The 21,187-nt window shown below is 42.5% G+C and overlaps 3 long non-coding RNA genes across 7 annotated transcripts in view; all 3 read left to right on the forward strand.

Annotated features, from left to right (window-relative positions):
• LOC140696020 (uncharacterized) overlaps positions 1–9,535 on the forward strand; it is a 138,458-nt gene extending 128,923 nt beyond the window's left edge. Inside the window, exon 2 of the long non-coding RNA XR_012071944.1 lies at positions 9,341–9,535. This is a non-coding gene — a long non-coding RNA (uncharacterized lncRNA). The remainder of the gene's footprint in view (positions 1–9,340) is intronic.
• The window catches only part of LOC140696019 (uncharacterized), a 377,991-nt gene that overhangs the window by 188,589 nt on the left and 168,215 nt on the right, over positions 1–21,187 (forward strand). The window lies entirely within an intron of this gene.
• LOC140696021 (uncharacterized) lies at positions 11,446–13,267 on the forward strand. Its single transcript, XR_012071945.1, has 2 exons — positions 11,446–11,741; positions 12,869–13,267. It is a non-coding gene; the product is annotated as an uncharacterized lncRNA (long non-coding RNA).

The raw sequence follows: 21,187 nt of genomic DNA on the forward strand, positions 1-21,187 counted from the left end.
TGGCCACTGGGTCATAGAGAGCTCTTGCTGCCACTGGTATTATTATGGCTACAGCTGCAGTTACTCATCTCTGGAAGTACCCACTGTTTCAGTCCCCCCAGGAGCATTAAGCTCTTGCTCTAACACTGTTGTGCCATTTGTGATGGAAGCCACATAAACCGGGAACCCCAGCTTGACCTGACCAGACCCATGCAGATTCTCCTTCCTCCTACCACTCGGTACCTCAAACGAAATCTCACAACACAGGCCATAGAAGCAACCCAGCTTCCCTAGTGGCTGCGCCAAAGTGCAAGGGTGACAGTGTAAGAGGCTGGGTAGTTAACTGCCTCTTGCAGAACCTTGATCAATTAGAGAAAAGAGACAGGTTATAAATACCTTTCGCTTCTTCCAGTCCACCATTCCGAGGCGCGGTGATTGTGTTTAGCCCATCTGGAAACATCCTGCATGGCTGAGCGACTGCTTGTGTGTCTGTTGAAGCTGCAGCCATGTTGGTGATGGAGAGCCCTGACCATGGTCTTACATTGGTTTCTCCTTCTTCCTTATTTCTCCCCTCTTTTTCCTTTTTTCTCAGTCTTGCTGTCTGGGGATGGGTTCTCCCAGTAAAGGATTGGCTCTTAAGGTTTGCCTTGAGCATAGCTCCAGGGAACCCACAACAGCCAGGACAAGTAGGACCCAACACCATGGTAGGTGCAGTGCCTAACGTGCTGAACCAGGCAGACGTGACCCCCCCCCCCCCCGCTGTTACACAGCTTTCAGCAGAGTTGGATAAGCAGGCAACACACTTCTAAAGAAAAATAAAGACAAAAAAAGTACAATTTGTAATCAGTGCTATAAAGGAAAGAAATTGACTCCTGATAGGTGATAGTGTTGGTGGGAGAACAAAGATAAAATCAGTTTAAATATGGAGTTTGAGGAAAGTCTCTCCAAGGAGGTTATATTTAAATTGAAGCCTTAGAAGGAGCCAGCCATGATAACAGCAGACAGAAGAGAATTCTCAGCTGCCAGAGGTGACACAGCACCAGCACGGGCAGGGCCCTAAAACAAGAGTGGGCTTTTGGGTGTTAGGGACAGTCAAGGATGATAAGGATGGTTGGAGCATCATGGTCAAGGCAAGGAGTGGCTGGCTCGAGGCTAGGGAGGATGCAGGAGTCATGCTGGGGACAATTTAATAAGATTGGCTTTTTTCCTAAGTGGCACTGGGAGCCACTAAAATGCTTTGAGCAGAGATGTTACTGTAGAATGCAGAAGAATCTTACTTCCAATTCGGGATTCTCCTTAATTTACTTGAACAGGACATTTTACTTATAACTCTAATAATAAAACAACAACAGGATTATGGGAATAAATACATGGAAGTAAATTTTTTAACCTATACTGTGAGTTAGCCCAAGCATACATCTACTTATGTGTTAAATGTAAGTAGAAATACAGAGTGAGGGTTGGCTTGTAACCACCACTCTCTCCCCTCTAGGAAATTATAATCTATCATAATACTACTTTGCTTTTGGCCAGTTGGTCTAGCAATGTTGTTGATCTGATTCATTTTCTACTTTACTCTGTCTTCATCTGAGTTGGTTTGGTTATTTCCTTGTATTGAAGAAAGTTCTCAGTATTTGTGGTTGCAATTTCTTAAAGGACGGAGCCTCTTTCCCCCCATTTAGAATTTCTGATGAACTGTAGTCCAATTGCTATGGCTGTCATTAGTGCAATGTGCTAATTCACAAATTCACGGAAGTACGGAAATACATTTTGCTAATGTGCACTGCAGAATGCCCTCTGCAAAATTCCTCCTATATAATGTCACTTACAAAATGCCTGCTGCAGCTGCCAGGGGAGGGCTTTTATAGACCAACCTGGATTAGGCTGATAGCAAGATACCTTCTAGGCAGAGAAAGCCCCCTCTGTAACTCTAAAGGTTTTCTCTTTGGTGCTTACGTATTTTCAACTGTCACATCTTCCCAAATTGCTTCTCTGAAGTTAGATTTTTTAGCCATCCCATGCCTATTTAAGGGCATTTTCTTAACAAAGAGCTGGCAGGATTTAAAAAAAAATAGTTTCACAAAGCAGCAATCATAAAAATTAAAACTAAATAGTGACTTCACCCAAGTTCAAGTCCTAACCAGGTAGGATTGGCAGTCACTTATATACTAGATTTTTGAGGTTTTTTTTTTTTTTTTTTTTTTTTTTTATCTGGGGAGGGTGGACAAGAGAATTGTTGAATTATCAAATGTATTCTTTTCTGGCCAAAAATTACACAGTGGGGATTCGTCCCTTTTCCCTGGTTGAAAACTTTTGCTGATTCAGGGGATAAGTTAGTAGCAGTTTAGCGTGGATTAGTTCACAAGATTGATTTCAGGGAGGACAGTTGTCTGAGATGAAATGGGTCATGGGAGAGATTTTGATAGAAAAGGATGGAAGCGGTCTTGGAACAACAGGGCTACCAGGGAGGTCCGTAAACAGAGAACTGAGGGGGGAGTGCCCACAGGAGGTGGTTGTGTCGTGGTCCTGAAAGCAAAAATGCTCCTGCGCCAAATTCTAACTTGAGACTTTTGCCTCAGGAAGCACTGTTAGCATTACCAGCCCCATTAAAGACCCCCCCTTTTCATGCAGATGGTGGCTTCACTGATAACAGAGAAAACAGCAGTGGTGGAGAAAAGATCCTCAGACTTCAAAGAGGCAAAACACCCAGGGAAAAGTTATTAGTGTTTCTTGGAGAGTGAACCACTGAAAATGAAATTTAAAAAAATTTAGATGGAAATGATATCATAGAAATATTTTATTGAAGAAAGTATTATCAATTGCATCACATACCCTAGCTCTTTTCAGGCTTTCTGCCTCCCTGCAGCTTGATGAGGAAATAGTTAAAATATTCCTAATTAGAAACAAAGTGTTACAGACTAGAAAATGCATTTTTATTTGGGGTACATTTTGTGCTCAGCTGGGATAATTCAAGTGAAGGTTTCAGAAGATCTCTCTGAGGAGGGGATATATAAGTTGAGCAATAAAACTTTGAGTAATCAAAATAATCTTCTGACCCTTATTAAGAAATTTTTATTTCATCAGAAAGAACATGCAGTGTCTTTGGCTTCACTAATTTCTAGAAATAATTTAATTTTTAAACTGCATATTTAAGAGAACAAAAATTCTATAAAAAGTAAATGAATAGATTAAATGAGAATTGTCTGTTGCTTACATATAGCATGTAACTTGATAAAAACACACACACAGAAAAGGATGTATTACTAAAATTTGCACACCTTTGCAGGTATATGTAGGGGCCTTATTAAAGTATAAACCTGTATTTGATACACACACACACACACACACACTCACGCAAGTCTGAGGATTAGTTGTCATTACACGTTGGGCTGCTTTGACTACTCCTTCTGACTTTTCATGCTCTCTTTAACCTCCACCTTGTGTTTATACTGGGAAGTCCTCAACTCTTAATTTACCTACATCTGGCTTCCATTTAATCTGTGGTTTGTGGCCACCCCCTAGCCCTTTATATTGCTTGTCAAACGTGTCTGCGCCTTCCTTCTCCTGGTTGCTCATACTGTCTCCAAAATCTGGTTCCAAGAATTATCCTGAGGTGCACAAGTGGAGCTTCTCACCTTCAGACTGGTTTAACGGGGATCTAGAATTTAGTAAGGTGTGTGGCTTTGGCAGACCAGCTTTAGTAAACATGGTTCCTTTATGTGTGTAATCTAATTATAGAGCTTCTGTCACATACTATATATTGAAAGCCTGGTCAGATTTTCTATGTTCATTGTCATGTATATAAAGATGAATAAAGTATAGTGTTTAATCCTCAAGGACCTGGGAGGAAGGAGAGACGTATCAGTAAATAAGTTCACTGCAGTATAATATGTAGCAGGGTGGTGGTTGACATAAGAGGAAGCATAAAGAAAAGGGAATGATTAACTCTAATTTTGGAGAAGGGGTCATCCATTCCAGTTTGCTCAGGAATGTCTTGGTTTATGACTCTTGGACTCTCTAACAGACCCCAACATCCATTAGAGTTTAGTAGTTTAGTATCTGGTAATCCTTCTTACTGTGGAAAAGTGAAATAAACTTTATAAGAAGATGTAAGACGTGAAATAAAAAATTACGGGAAGGACTTTGCCAATTTGATGAGGCAGAGATGGAAACTACTGGCAAAGAAAATATGCCCAGTAACCCGAGAAATGTGTGAATCTGGTCCAAGACATGTAGTTCGTGTGACTGTGCTGCATGGGAGAAGGGCAGGGCGCTAGGGGTTGGCGAAGAGATAAGGGTCCAGCAATGGCGGCCTTCTCTGCCATGCTAAAGATCTCATTCCCTTTCCTTGAAGACAGCAGAATCAGGAAAGTTTTTCAGCAAAATATTGACATGATTAGATGTGCCTTTTAGTAACATCACATACAAATAATGTGCAGAATAGATGAGCAGGAAATAAAACGTTAGGCAGACAAAATAATAAGGAAACAACTGTAATAATCCAAACAAGAAATGCTGAGGCAGAAGCAGTAAGGGCAGAGAACAAAGAATAGATTTTAAAGCTATTCCTCGAGAAGTTGATAGATGTTAGAGGTTTATCTGATTTGTAGGACAGGAGAAAAGGAAGACTCAGGGGACAGCTGAGTATATAGATGAGAAGCTCCAAAAGGAAGTATGGGCTGCAAGAGTAAAAAAGGAAGGTTTGATATGCAAAGAGAAAGAGTCCAAAGCCAGAACCTGTCCTTCTAACTTTATTAGGACAGTGTGAGAATGTGGGGTAACAAAATGGAAACAGCTCTGGGAAAAAGTTTGCAAGACGCTCATATGACAAGTTAGTTTTAGTTACATAATTATGATGAATGTTGGCACCAGAGCTTGAATTGCCAGCATAAGTTTTGTTATTTATTGACTATCTTATTCTTCTTGAATGTGTTATCACTGAGATTCTATTATATAATGGAGATTTCTTCAGACAGAATAAAAGTGTTCTCTCCCCAAAGATCCATTTTGGAATGATTCATATGTATAATTAAAGCTATTGGTAAAGGTTCCAGTCATAGTATATGAGTCAGCAGTAAGCATATTTATGAGAGCATATATAACACTTACATTCCTTGTATTTGGACAAAAGTAGAATGCCCTACTCAAAAAGTATCGTTAAGTTGCCACAAGCAAGCAGAAGAGCAGTTGAAGTGTTCCTTTCCGGTGATAAAGGTATGTCTCTAGAAATAAAGTTTTAAACAATATTAATCTTCCAGGAGCTTTGGATGAATCATTTACTGTGACACTTTTAAATCTGGCCCATTTAAAAAATATATTGAAATATTGTTGGCAATTTACAATGTGTCAATTTCTGGTGTATAGCACAATATTTCAGTCAAATAGGAACATATATATATATGTGTATTTGTTTTCATATTCCTTTTAACCATTAGTTACTGCAAGATATTGAGTATAGTTCCCTGTGCTATGCAGTATAAAATTGTTGCTTATCTATTTCATATGTAGTAGTTATTATCTGCAAATATCGAACTCCCAGTTTATCCCTTCCCACTCCCTTGCCCCCTGGTAACCATAAGTTTGTTTTCTATGATTGTGAGTCTGTTTTGTGAGTAAGTTCATTTGTCTTTTTTTTAAGATTCCACATATAAGTGAAATCATGTGGTATTAAGAATGGACTTTTATTAAAAGGATTTGAGAGATCCAGAGAATGTTGAATTCTCAACCCCAGCAAGTGTGTTATTCTAAGGTCAGGTCTCTGATTAGCACAGGGGGATTCTAATATTTGAGAGGGGAATCTGGATCAATGAATTTGAAAATCTTGAATTCCTAGGTTTCCCTGAACCCTCTGTAAGAGTGGTCCATTCTTCCCTGCAATGCCTTTCTTTCCCCTTTTGTTTGAAGGTGATGCAGAGATCTCAGTCTTGTAAGACAACGTAAACTCCTCAGAAACTAGCCCCACTGGCTACCATAATAAAAATTGCTTTTATGTCACAACCTAACTCAAGCACAAAAATGCTGAGCCTGATAGAGGAAATAGACCAGATCATAAAATGACTGCCAGACCAAGTCAAAATGTGGCTGAGATAGTAATCGGATCCTCAGGGTGCTGGAATCAAGAGCTGGGGACATGAAGTTGGCTAATGGGGACTGTGTCAATCAATATCGGAGTAGTTTTCAATGGCACAGGTTGTAATATCCTGCCAGTGACCCTGCTGTAGACTTAGGAAAAGGAAGGTTCACACTGAATGAAGTAGGGATCCCAGAACTCCCATGGCGGGCAGTGGAGGGTGGGGTCAGGAGGCTGACAGAAGTGAACATGCTAAGCAAAATACTGCAGAATATCAGCGAGCATTCCATCCAGCTCTGTCCCATGGGAGGGCCTGGAGTGTACACCACTCAATGAATGATGAGGAATGTGCTGGTGGAGAGGTGCTCACATCACCTGAAACTCTGAAGAAAAGGGATGATCACAGGAGATGCTCCTCCAGAACTGGGCTCCATGATGGCCATGTGGATGATAGAATCCCCAAATGGCACATGGCCAGGTGACTGTGCAAGATAGGTGCCTGAGCTGTATCCAATAATGAAGACGTTTAATAGAATCAGGGGCAAGGGAGGTGGGCAGTATCAAGGATGTTGCTCAGTCTACACAAACAAAACATCGGGAGGCTGTAGACCAGCTGCCCCAGTAGAGGCATGATTCCCCTTGGCCACTTTCCTAAATTGACTTGATTTTCAAACTCAGAATCCACATATTGAACAAGATGGTAGGTTCCCGGGAAGAAAGACATGACACCTCCATGACAAGTGTGTGAGGCAGATTCCCCAGTTTTTCCCCCCCGAAGAGTTTCAGCTGTATGCCTGGGTAACTGTATACTCAGAGAAGTGGGATACCCAGGCCATTCCACTCCAGCTAATGTAAAAGAGAAAAAAGAATTTCATTCTGGTAAAATGATAGATTAGTGCCATTCATAAGGACAGGAAGTATGCAAAACTGGTGTCCCCAGTACATCCCCAATTTATCAGTTTTGTCACTGAAAATTTCAAAAGTATCCTGGAGAGTGACATTGGTAGCCCAATTTAGTGCCTTTGTCAGATGTGGTATCTTTGCAGGCAGAGAATAACACAGACTTAGGTTGGGATCTGCAGATGCTGAGCTGATGAATGCACTCATTTCCAGCCCTGTCAGGAAGGAGGATGGGAAGCAGTTTGCCTTCACACAGAAGAGACAAAAGTGTGCATATGCAGTCTTGCCCCAGGGCGGTTTTAATCCCCTCAACTCTGTCATAATTAGTCCAAAGGGACATGGACTATCTGGACATTCTGCAGAGCATCACATTGGTACACTGTATCAAAGGCTTAGTATGAATTGAACCAGATGAGGAAAATCAGCAAGTATGTTAGTTGTTTTGGTAAGCCCCGTAAGTTCCATGGGGTGAGAGACAAACTTTATTAAGGTGCCAGCCATATCAGTAAAATCTTAGACATTAGTGGGGCATGCAGAAGCATCGCCCTGGAAGTAGAAGAGGAACTGTTTGTTGCCTCTTGTACCTCTCACCGCTAAGAAGGTAATGTAATGCCTGAAAGACCCCTTTGCATTCAGGAAGTAGTGTGTTCCGTTTTGAGAAAACTTCTCCAACCCATTTACTATATCATATGGAAGGCTGCCAGCTTTGAGTGGGACCTAGCAGGAAAGGTCTGTAGCAGGTCCAGGTTGCAATGCAGATGACCTTTTGGCTTGAGCCATAAGAGCTGGCAGATGCTGTGGTCCTATATAGATTATATGGGATAATAAGAGAGATGTGGTGGTGGAAAAGATGCTTTATGAAATTAATGGCAAGCTGCAGTAGTAAAACCACAGTGTGGATCCATATGTTTCTGGAGCAAAGATGTACCATCTGCACCAGAGAATTATAGACCATCCGAAAAATAGCTCTTGGCGCACCTCTGCCCCAGTAACAAGATGATAGGGCACGAAGTGAATCTGGGATCAGAACTTCCCATTGTAGTGTGGGTTCTGTAAGATGCACCAAGTCGTAAGGTGAGACACACACAAGAGCAATCTCTGGCAAGGTGAAAGCAGTGCCCCTGGGATTGGGTCTGGGTCGTCGGGCACCCTGGGAGTTGCACAGGTGACTCACGAGTAGAGTAGCTGTGGTGGCAGGGATGGAAGCTATACATGGACTCGACATTACCGACTTCTGCTCAGCACAGCTGGCTTAGCCACTGCTGCTGCCAAATACCCAGCCTACCAGTGACAGAGACCAACACTGAGCCCCCAGTGTGGCAGTATCCAGAAGGAGATCCCCCAGCTACTTCATGGCAAGTTGATTCCCTCAGGCTCTTTCCACCTTAGGAGCAGCAGTTTACCTTGACTGGAATCAAACATTGTGAGTATGGGTATGGTTTCCCTGTTCACAGGGAATGAGATCCACCAACACAGGATCATGCATGATATTACATTGGACCAAGGGACTTACTTTACAGCAAAGGAGGGACCACTATGACCATGGATTTACTAGTTGACTAATTGTAACACTTCAAAGCCCAGAAGCTGCTGACCTGACAGACCAGAGGAATAGCATTTTCAAAGATTTGCTGAGGTACCAGCTTGGAGAGGATACAGCAAGGAGGTGCTCCATCCTCCAGGATACAATATGCCTTCTAAATCAGTGACTGCTCTATGGCATTATGTCCCCTGTAGGTAGAATACGCAGGCCCAAAAAAGGAAAGTGATATTAAGATTAACCCTAATTATTTCCATAGATCCACCTGGAAAATTTATGCTTTCTGTCTTTGCAACTCTGGGCCTTGGGTGTCTAGAGGTCCTGAACCCCAGAGAGGGAACGTTTCCACCAGATGACACAGCAAGAGTATCATTAAACTTTGACTTACAACTGCCATCTGGTTGCTTTGTGCTTCTTGGACGTGGGCTGTCTCCTGGATCGGGTGTGTCCTGAGGTGAGGTAGCTCTCTTCCACTGAGGCTAATGCTGAGGGAGGGAATCAGCTATGAGACTTCAGCAGCCATTGCTGTCGGCATCTGAGTGGATGAGTGGTTCCATCCTGAAGAGGGGACTGAGTGACAACTGCAGGAGCCACCACCGTCCGTTCCTTGCGCTGCTTGGATGCATATCCCTTGTGTGGAAATCACATCCCAACTGGGAACGGCTCCCTGAGGATTCTGGATGTTTTCTCCCCCTGAGAAAAATGACAGGCAGTTAGTGTAGAAGTCAAACTACTCTTCTCACCATTGCAGTTGGTTCTCAGCTACAACTGGTCTCATCATCTCGTTCTTGCAACTGCAGCACAGTTCAGCCACCTCTCCGCCTAATCCTGCTTCCTTCGCCCCATTACAGGTGTCATTTCTGAGAGCAAGTTCCAGCATGCATGCGCATCTCCATCCAGTGAGCGCCTCACTTCCCTGGGGAACCTGCACTTCAGCATCTGCGCTCCCCCTTTCCTCAGAAGGACATTAAAGACTGTGTGATAAGTACAGCTCACTTACTTACAAAAAGAATATTGATCCAAATAAATGTACAACGATTTCCTCATTTCTGTGATCCCTTTTCAACTTTTAGGGCAGATCTCTGTCTAAAACTTACCTAGAAAATTGGCAAAGAAAATTCTGCCTATAAATTTTAATATCAAGGAGAACACATATGCAAAAAAGCCACTGTTGAATTTACCAGGGCTTCCATCACGCAGCACCGCAAACCAAGTGGCTTAAACAACAGAATCTTACTGTCCCACCTGCTAGAGGCTAGAAGTCTGAGATCGAGGCGATGGCAGGATTGGCTCCTTCTGCGGGCCGAGAGGCCCCTCTCCTAGCTCCTGGTGGTGTGCTGGCCGTCTGTGGACTTCCCTGGCTTCCGGGGAGTACCTTGATCTCTTGTGTGTCTTCACACGATGTTCTCCTTGTGTATCTCTCTTTCCAAATTGCCACTTTTTATAAGGACACCAATCTCACTGATTTGGGTTCCCCCTTCTGCTACAGTATGACCTCTTCTTAATTCAACTAATTACATCTGCAACAGCCCTGCCCCCAAATCAGGTCACGTTCTGAGACAGTGGGGGTTAGGACATCAGTATATAACTTCAGGTGGATGCACTTCAGCGCGTAACACTGACCTTGGTGGAGAGGGTTGTATTTGGTTGTGTTTCTTAGGGAAGTCAAGTGGTAGCTAATACGAGGCATGGACGTGGTTGGCTTGCTGGGATTCTTCTCTAATAAGAAACTTAAATCCCCGTCCTCAAGAAACATGGCTTGCTTTCCACTTGCTGACTGGGGCATCTTCCACAGTGGATGCCTTAGGTGAAGCAGCAGGAAACACTGGACTCCATTTGTGCCCTGACATGTAGTTGTCTCTTTGCTCCATCCGTCTGAAAACTTTACGGCTTCCAAAGAGAGAAAAAGAATAAAGTGTCCTCTCTGCATGAGTCCATAGTCACTGGTTACAGCTAATCTTCTGGAGAAAGAGAATTTAATCTCGCAATTAGAATTATGGGCACAAGTTCTGGAAGATGAAAACCCTCGTCATCCTGTTTGGTTCACTGACTCTGAAAGGCCCACATGCCGTGTCACTTTGCCAGATCGCACATCTGCACTTTGGTTGGTACATGCCTTTGGTGTTGGCATTGGCCCTCTGACCACAGAGCTTTCTATTGCAGCTATTTTAGTGGCTTGGCTCTTTTTTATTCCCTGAGGTCTTATGGTGGAGCAAGAGGACACCCACAGTGGAAGCCAAGAGCGTCGTCTTAATGAATGGCATATTATAGAACTTGTGATTGTGATTTGCATTGTTTCATAGCATAGCTGGCTAAATTCCTGTTGCTGAAGGATCAAGTTAAATCAGGCATAAAAGTGATGTGGAATCTTTTCTTTTGGGAAACCTTTCACAAAAGCACTCTTGGCCCAACAAGTGCTCCTTTTTGTGTGAACTATTAAAGGAAACTTAAATGTTATATATGAAGATAAACAACAAGATCCTGCTGTATAGCACAGGGAACTATAGTAGGTGTCTTGTCATGGCCTATGATGAAAAATAATATGAAAGGAAAAAATACATATATAACTGAATCACTATGCTTGCTGTACACTGGAAATTAATACAACATTGTAAGCCCACTATACTTCAAAATTAAAAAAAATATATGTTGTATATGAGTGTGGTGCATATACTGTGTCTCCAGACTCTAGAACTAAGTCAGAGACTTAAGTGGTAAAGGAGCTGTCCGGTGCCCTTACATGCACCATCCTGTGTGGTAGGACCCTGTGTCTGGGACCCTGCATGTAAGCCCCAGGTCAGTGTTTCCACTTGTGGGCTCCCCTCTGACAACCATCTCATTAAACCCAAGATTCAGGAACCTGGTGGAACTCTGCCACAACTGCAAAAACCATATTTCAGTCCCAAAGTGTCAGAGTGAAGGGGCGGGGTGAGGGTTAGGGGGTGGGAAGAAACCAAACGCTAAAGCAAATAAAAACATCTTTTCAGACAGAGCCTGCTTGCTGCCAAATGTGGGCTCCGAGGGAGTGCCCCCGGGAGCAAGTTCCACATGGCAAGGCCTTCCGTGGAGAAGCCCGGCTGGCAGGCCAGGAGGATGCAGTAATTAACACTGTCAGAGACTTGCGAGGCCCCATTTCAGCAGCTCGATTTGGAAGCATTTGCCCGCGTACAGTCACCCTTCAGCGGCACAGCTGCGGTGTGGGGTCCGGAGGCGGCTGACGCATGTGTGGGCTCAGACTCTTTGTCATGCAGTGTAAGGAAACCTGGGGGTTTCTTTTAGGGGCTTTAACCCTGCAGGGATGAGAGCTAAGAGTGTCTGATTTTTTTTTTAATCAACTAAACGAGGGACTCTAATGCTGAGTAACCAGTTACTAGAAATTATAGCATCCAGACAGCAAGATAGCAAGATTAGAGCTGAGACCCAGGCATGGTCACCTCTGCCCTTGGTGAATGGGATTGGTGCTTGTGGGCTGGAAAGGGGGCTGTGAAAACATTGGGAAGGATGGGTGAAATTATAAACTATTAAGTAAAGACTAAAACAGGGTCTGGTAAGGAGGAAGGGCAGCCATCTATTGAAAAGAAGAGAAAATTGGTGGGTAGGCAGCCCTGCTGTCATGGAAGAAACAAAAACTGAGCGTGGCGTTGCTGTGGTCATTTCACAAAACTGCCACTCTCTAGTGCTGTGGCTACTGGGTTAGTTATTTGACCTTTCCAAACTCATTTCTTTATATATATATATAAAATGAGAATTTTGATATTACATGTGAAATGTTTTTATTATGAATATATGTGTAGACATATATTATTGAGTGAATAAGCTATGAATATATTAACATATATACATTTGTGCATGCGTCTGTTTAGCTGTCATTTACTGGTCAACTGCTATGCCATCCACAAACATTTATTGACTGCCTTCTAGGGGCGGGCAAGTCTTCAGAGCTGGCATTAAAGAGGCCAAGTAAGGTCTCTCTTCTCTTGGAGCTTATATTCTAGAGTGAAGTAAAGCAACAGATGACTGGACATGTAAATGAATAAGACATTTTCAGGTTATGGGGAGACCGTGATAAAAATTTAAAAGGGTGGTATCACGGCGAGCTGAAAAGGCTGCTTCCGGTAGAATGGTTCCAGGATATTTACATACTTTTTCTCATTCAATATTTTGGAGACTCCTTCTGTGGTAGACATTACTGTTCCCATCTATCAACAGAGGAAGAGAAGTCCTCTAGGTTAACTCTGAGGAGACAGGCTTCAAAATGTGGGTCTTCTATCAGAATTGTTGAGCTACCTTGAACACGTCCTCTTTAGTCAGGGAATATCTAAAATCAGTGACTATTTCCAGTCCACATTGATTGTGTTTCCTTCACTTTTCTTCTTTAGATAAAATAGTCGGCTAGGGCCTGCATGATTTCCTGCCTATGACTTGGACCACTTAGTAGTGCACTATACCAGCTTACAGTTTTGAGATTCATGCTGTCTGCCATGGCTGAGAGTCGTGGAGGATGCAGATGGACCTCGGAGAACCAGAGTGCTGTGCGACAGTCATCTGCCCCCAGTTCCATCTGTAGACATTTCTGGCATCTTCAGTGGGACATCTATTCCACAAGAAACCAAGAAGCATAAAACGAACTTGACAGTTGAGTGGAACTACTGCAGGAAGACATTGTTAATTTGAGAAAGGAGATGGCATATATGGATTTATGCTTTTCATGTTTCTTCTTGATGCCTTTAATGACTTGCCCTAGTGTACATGGTTTAAATAAAGGGGTTATATGTAAACTTGCATTGTGGGAAAAATACTGCATTGGGAAGAAGGAAATGAAGTCATAGATCTTTGTCACAACATACTTGTTTAGAGCTAGGTTGGGAGCAGCGTCCTTATGTCTTTTTACATTATGCCCAGATTTAAAATTATGGGAAACATCTGTCTCCCTTGGGCCCTCCGGAAGGACACAGCTTAAAAAAAAAGGGTTAAGATGGTGCTAAAGGGAAAGCTAAGATCCTAGGTGAGAGCCAGAGTTCCTGCTCCCTCTGCACAGCTGTTGGTTTTTGAGTTTACCACACCGCTTTTTGCATGAATAATCCTGTAAATTTGCCAAGCATCGTGTCAGGGACAGGGTCAAGCACAGTGAATGCCTGATGTGCTGCGGCCAAGAAAGTGAATGAAGGAAGGAATGATGGAACAGCACTGGTTCTCTTCCCTTCCCCAGGCTTTCTCCTTCTCTTATTACTTACCAATGCAATGCCTCTGCTCCGGGCACTTTAGTTCTTTTTCCTCCCCTGCCTGCTTGTTGCTAACTTTAATTATCTGCTCTTTGCTCATATTGTTTTCTCTAGCTGGAACTCCTAACTCTCTCCCCTCTTCCGTGATTGTTAATTTCTGTGAAGGCCTTCCCAAAGCCCCGCCTCTCAGAAGCCTTCCCAGTCTCGGTAGTCTTGTCCTAAGATTGAAGCAAGATTAGCCTGACCCCACTAAGTCCCCCACGTTGTATTTGCTCCCTATATATTTTTTTTACATTTTTTATTGATTCATAATCATTTTACAGTATTGTGTCAAATTCCAGTGTTCAGCACAATTTTTCAGTCATTCATTCATTTGCTCCCTATATTGTTTCACTTAACCTTCAAAACACCCTGTGAGACATGGTGTGGTTCCCGTTTTACACTGTAGGAGACGAAAGGCCAGAGCATCTAATGATGGCTGCAAGGGTACCCGACTGATAAGTGGTGAGTGATGGATAAACCTGCATCCCCTGACACAGGCTTGTTCACTGGCAGCATGATGTTGGCTCATCTTTGACTCTATTCGCCCTTCTTTCCTTAATGGTGAATAGTCAAAAGAGTGACAGCATGTCCAAGGACAAAAAATTATGGAAGTTCCTTCTGAATCAGCACCCCTCCACCAAGCCCTACCACGCTATGGAGTTCTAGGGAGTGGTAACTAAAGTTTGAGATGCAGCATTTTGGTAAAACTTTAATGGTGAGCTTTGTCACTGACACACTACTGTTCTAAGATCTGCTCTGCCAAGTAGCTAATTAATCCTCTTGGGGCAATTACCCAGCCACTAGCAATGGTCTGCTGCTGGCCCACGCCCCTGGGCACAGTCTGCACTAAATAAGCCGCAGAAGAACCTTGAAGTGGCAGGTCTGTAAGCACTTCTTCCTGAGGTCAGCACTTCATGCACTGGCGCATTCTGGGCCCCGCAGCACAGCATCACGCACAGGTGGGTGTTCTGTAAGTGCTTTTTAATGATGCTGGTGGTGATGATGTATGAAGTTCTGTTTATACTTGCAGAGAGGGTCGTGTATTTTAACAAGAAGGACTTTTGATTGGCATTTCAAAGAAGCTGGTGTTGTTGGAAAATGTCAGCACCCTGCATAGGAGGGCACTTCATAAGTGTTAAGGGATTGGGTCTGCGAAGGGGATTAGGGTAATTGTTTTGGAGTGAATGGGCAAGCTCAGTGGAGGTGACCTGAAGTCATTTTAATGGGCCTAGTGGATATCCTGGTGACAACTCATGCTAGTGGATTAAGATGCTCTGATGGAAATTCCCAATCATTGCTGAGCCCTGGTTCCAATGGGATACTGGCTGCCCTATTGTATCGCTGTGCCCAGTAGGCTGACTCAATTTCTGGGCTCGAACAAAGAAATACTGATCAAAGGAACTGCCACCCCACCATGTGGCACAGGGCTCCTTTGCCTCTGAAGATAAAAGATGCTTATTTTCATGGCATTTCTCATTTGGGGAGAGCTTTTAAATTTGTGCCAGTTCAAGATCAATCAGGGATGAAGTCAAACATTGTCAGGATAGAAAGTCCTGTGGATGTGAGTCAAGGGGGTAAAGTTTTTTCTCCTAAGTAAGCTCTGGGTGAGGTGGCTGAAAGTTAATATTGTGTCAGGTTTGCCAGCTTTAGGAATAAAACATAAGCTCTGGAATGAATGCAGATACAGATTCAAAGATTAAAAAGAATACTACTTTTTATTATGTACTAGTAGTTTATGTCAGTCTACTACCTTTTCTCACACGAGAGAAATAACTGTTGGGTGAAAAACTGAATTTCATGTTGACGTAGCCCAAAATGACTGAATCTGGTGATTCCTTTGGCCAAAGTGTGAGGTGTATCAGTGCCCTTCATGTTTGGGTACTTTTGCTTTAGCCAATTTGGATTTCTCTGTATATGAAACCATCCATTGACCAGAAATCTCACTTCCACCCTAAAAGAACCCAAAGATGGTATTCTAGAAATAAAAACTGGTTTTTGCTACAGGTTTCTTACATCATAAAATTTGAGGATATTTCACTCCTAATTGATAGTTTCAGACTTTGCAGTATTGTCAGGTAGCCTGGGAAATTTAAGTGGTGATGCTTTATATGGTTACAGTTAATCTGAATTAGATGCTCTTCAAGGAAGTGGCTAGAGCAGGAAAAGAGGAAATACATCAACCCGGGCGCCACAGGCCATGGAATGTACAAGTTTTGCTGCAATGTGAGATTTGCACCTGCGACAAACAAACTTTGGGTTTCTCTAGAATGCAAACTGAGGAACTGTATACACAAATGGCTCACAGCCCAGAAATTCCATGCTTTCCCACACTGGTTTTGTAAACAGAATCTTCACACCCACATGACATATCTGGCCAGGCTGCCTGTAATCATTTTAGTTCCTTTGGTGAGTGGACAGTAATTATTACAGAGGTTGGAATCTTTCCTTTTTGAGTTTAATGTTTAAGTGTGTTTTATTTATGGGGCAAAAGTGGTCCAAGAGAGTGCTTCTTTAAATTAAAAAAAAAAAACTGCAACAAAATTTACTGTTAATCTATGCAGCACTTGCTTTCTGTGGACACATTCATCTCTGCAACTCCTCACTCTGGATTCCCAGAGAGCCAAGAAGAATTATGGAGATTTTGATGAAGCAGCCCACAACTTTGAAATATTCTTTCTCTAGAACAGTGTCAGAATCACTGTTGGCGGCTGTTAAGTATTGAGAGTCCTGGAATTCAGTGCGGGTCTACTGAATCAAAAGCCCTGGTGCTGGTGCAGGAAAGTTCTGGAGACACAAGTTGGCTAAGCATTTTTGTTACACCTCTGCAAGGTGCCACCAGCTTGTTTTAAGAGAACATGCTAGACCTGGTCCAGAGTCTTGGGTGAATATTTCTCATGATTATAACAGAAAGTCACCTACTTTTTGTCTGACTCTAGTGAGAGGGATGATTGTTTAAAGTACACACCTGAGACAGAAAAAGGGGTTTGTATCCCTTTCCTGATCCTCTGTTCCTCTTCCCCATCCTCCCCTCCTTTCTTCTCTTAAAACTTTCCTGGCCTCAGTTACAAACATATGTGACATACTGAGGAAGGCAGAGTGGAATATGCCAGACGACAGTGAAATATCAAGGTTAGCCAACCTCATTTTTGGTCTCCATGCACAAAGCCTGACAGGGAGAAGTTTACTTACAGGTGGCACTCTGCAGGGCTCTTGGGGAGAGCTTCGGGGGGAGGGAAGGCTGAATGTTGAAGAATGAAACAAACATGTCATCAGCGAGGGCGGGTGAATGGTAGAGAATGGAAGATATCTAAGTATGCACATTCCTGCATAAAATACAGCCCAGTGTAACTAGATGGAAGGATGTTGTGTGAGGGAGACAAGTTTCAAGAAATTTCTTTTAACTTCTGACTGAGCCAAACAAACGACTATTCACTTGCTTCTGTCCAGAAACATGGCATCACATGAAGTTGGAGCCAGTATACCTTCATTCTGACTGCCTCCAGATCCTCAAGGTGAAATCCTCAAAGTAGTAGAAAGCACACCTGGGTAATTGTCTGATTCTCACAAAGATCTTTAACCTAGTACATGTCAAAATTAAGCTCACTTTTTATAATTCATTTAAACAGGACCATGTGTGTCTGTGACTAATCAATTGTTTTACTCTGAAGTTGCCTTAAATAGTGATCAATTGGCGTATGATTTAGGAGTAGCATAAGGCTTCTCCCTGGCCTCTGTTTAGTCCCCTGCCAGCCTCCAGTGCTGCTTTTTTGTATTTTTTTAATGGAAGTATAGTCAGTTTACAATGTTGTGTCAATTTCTGCTGTACAGTGTAATGTTTCAGCCATACATATACATACATATATCCATTTTCATATTCTTTTCCATTATAAGTTACTACAAGGCATTGAATATATTTCGCTGTGCTATAGAGAAGAAACTTGTTATTTATCTATTTTATATATAGTAGTTCATATCTGCAAATCTTGAACTCCCAATTTATCCCTCCCCGCCTCCTTACACCCTGGTAACCATAAGTTTGTTTTCTATGTCTGTGAGTCTGTTTCTGTTTTGTAAATAAGGAGCCTCCAGTGCTTCTGTTAATTTTTATCAAAAAAACTGTTCCTTTGGACTAGACACTCTGTCTCAAAGCCCCAAATCACAGAGCAGGAGGAGCCATTTCACAACAAGCTACTTAATCAAAGAAGGTCGCTTTCAGCCAGACAGTGCTGTGGCCAGAGAGTTTGGATTGGAGAGGGATGGAGAGGTGTGAGGTGTCAGTAGTTGGTTGGGGATGCAGGCCTGACATGAGTGTCACACAACAGGGAGGGGGTGTCATCAGGCAATAAAGGAGACTTAAAGGCAGCACTGAGGGAAGCAGTATTGGAGACAACATTTTCTTGCTTCATGATACCCACCTGGGTGAGACCTGAGTATGGCTTTAGTGGAATGAATAAAATAGGTGCAGAAGTTGAGGGAGGGAGAAGTTGGGTGAATTTTAATACAATGCATGGACATAACCGGTGTCAGGAGTCACAGCACGTGTCACCTGGTTGTATAGCCTTCAGCCAACTATTGTTTTCTCCACATGAAACCAACACTGATGGATTATTTTAGAGAAAGGATGAAGCAATTTCTTTAATTTGTTTAAAGCTAAAGGAAAAGATAATTGACTTCATTCTCCTAACTGAATAAGAGAACAAAATGCATGCACATCTTTTTTAAAAAACTCTGGCATCATTAGTTCTAATGATTCATGTCTGTGACAGTTTCATTTCCTGCAGAAAACTATCATGAAAGTTGAAGTCACAGGTTTTTAAAGCCTGATCAGAAAATTTTTTCTTAAGTGAAAAAGAGGATAAAATAATGTTTTCTTGTCTTTCTTCCTCTCACCTATCCTGTTCCTTGAGCTTCTGATTTTTGGCTGTGTGCTAAGGACGTTAGTGATGTGAGAACAAAATGATTGTGCAATATTCAGCTCTACAGAGGGGCAGGTTTGGCTCCTGAGACCCTGCCAGTTGGGTAGGTGCCTGCCTTCTTCCTCATTGGTCCATCCCCAAGGACTTGACACATGCAAGGAAACATTCTGACGTAACGGGACCAGTGTTCACAAACTTATGTAAATAGCATCATTATTTTAGAACTGGGGTTGAGTTTTGTCAGTGCAGTTGAGTGTGAGATTAGGGAGACACGGGGCCTTTGCCAAACAGGAGAGAGCATGTCATGGCCGTATATTAGAACGTGTGTTAAAACTCAAAAACCTCGTGCAGGCCAACAAACAAAAAAGACAATAAAACCCCAAATAGAAAGCTGCCGATCAGATTCCATGTCTGGGGCTCCTGTTTATGAGTCCCTCTTTAAAATCATGTTTGATTTTTGTAAATCCCATTCCAAACTCAAACTGCAAGCCATTTGGAGGTTATGGCATATTTTGGGTCATCTATCTTTCTTGCTATACTCTATAATTAAACTAGTAATTGAAACGCAAATAATTAAGGGCTAAGCATTTCTTTGACTTCTAAAACGGAGTATAGATGAAACCCAAATATTGGAATTTATCTAAGTGTGTATATACTGTTTTGTCGATTTGATTTCTATGTAGGTAAGATGTTTCTCAACATAATATTCTGAGGTGATGCTAGCAAAGTCAAGGGACTTTCAAAAATATTCTGAGCAGAAAATGAGTGAAAAGCAAAATAAACCCCCACTATTGGGAGGTAGAGTCTGTCATGTTGTTGTTGTTACTGTAGTTACTATTATTATTATTTCTTGATGTAGTAACATACCTGGTACATAGTAAGGGCTCAGTTCATGGTTGCTGAATTTTCAAAAATCACAGTTACTCTATGGTACATACTCACCTTCTGCAGTATCTTTGATTTCAAATGACCTCCTGGGTGGAAACATCAGTGTAATCAATAAGCAATCTGCTGCAATAACAATGTGACAAAAATTTGTATCTTAAATTAGGAGATGAAGGAAAATAACTCTATTCCCGAAGTCCCAGAGATAGAAACACGTCTCCTTGAGATAGAGAAATGTGACTTTTTAATTTGTTCGTGTCTCAGTGAAATAATGCATCTTAGAACTCAAACGTCTACTGCGAGGACGGATGTGCTATAAATCTGAACCAGTTAAGCCTTCATAGTGTAAATGAAACCTTTAAATTGTGTGAACCACAAGCAGCCTTGCAACTCTTTACATGTGCAAAGAATTGAATGAAGACATATGGTCACCATCAACTTGGTGATTTAATTCTGAGATGACACACGTATTAATCTAACTGAAAGGGGAAGCTACTATATAGCTGGTTGTAATTAGCCAACCACAAATTTCTATAACCACTTCAGTCTAAACCAAAAGCCAAAATGGCATTTCATGATTACACCATCCCTCCCAGATTTGCATTTCTTGATGAATTCCCAAGGTTAGGGTACGAGCCATACTGTAAAACCAACCCTCAATTACACCTTTTTAGAGGGGAAGATTAGTGGCAGGTGGTGCCTGCTATAAAAGCCTCATTAAAACACCTTCTGGAGGAGTTTCACAAAAGGAAGCCACCAGATGGAGACCCATCTCCACATGGTAGTCTTACCTCAAATGAGAGTTTCACCTGACACTTTGGGGACAGACCATTTTTTTTCTCACCTAACAAGCCACTGAGGTTGAAAAGACGATCTATTAGGATTAATCGGACTTGATCACTAATCCATTGTCATGCCATATGCTGAGAGCGTTGTTCACTGCTAAGCCCGGAGCCAGGTAGAGCCCCTCTGGTAATGTAAACTCTCCCCGTTTCCCTGCCGCTAATCTAATTTCACCTCCTCGCAGCCCTCAGATGCCAGGAACGATGCTTAACTCTTCCCACACTGTCTCTGATGCCTTTTTGAATGGTAGCAAATCTGATCTCAAAGGTAATGATGCTGAAACCTGCTGACTAATTGGAAAATGGTTTTCCTGGTGTTGCCGGCTGGTTGGGGGGTGAATGGATAAAAGGCATTTATTCTATTGTGTGCACGTTCAAAGACTTAGTCCTGGCCTTCTCATCCGCACAGCTTGGAGTTACTCATCTCCTGCTTTTCCCTCAGTGTGTCTGCCGAGTCTGTGATTGACTGGGTTGGAACAATTGGCCAGCTGGACAAAGAAAGTGAAGTTCACGTTTCATAGAGTAGATTCTGCCACCTTATGTAGTCCTTGACATGGTAATTTTTTCCCCCCTGTGGTCAGCCTTTGGGATGGATCCAAATCGTTAAGTGCCAAACAGCAAACAGTTATGTGTGCGCGTGTGTGAGCATGTATGTATAGCTCTCTTGTATGTTTTGTGTTTAGCTCCTTACAAAGCACCACGTACTAAGTTGCTTTCTAAAAGAAAGAAGGTCTTCCTCGCTTGACCCCATGCTTGCAAGTTGCAGGCAGGAAGGTAATCACACACATCTA

Source organism: Vicugna pacos, chromosome 4 (assembly GCF_048564905.1).
Source record: "Vicugna pacos chromosome 4, VicPac4, whole genome shotgun sequence".
NCBI lineage: Eukaryota > Metazoa > Chordata > Mammalia > Artiodactyla > Camelidae > Vicugna > Vicugna pacos.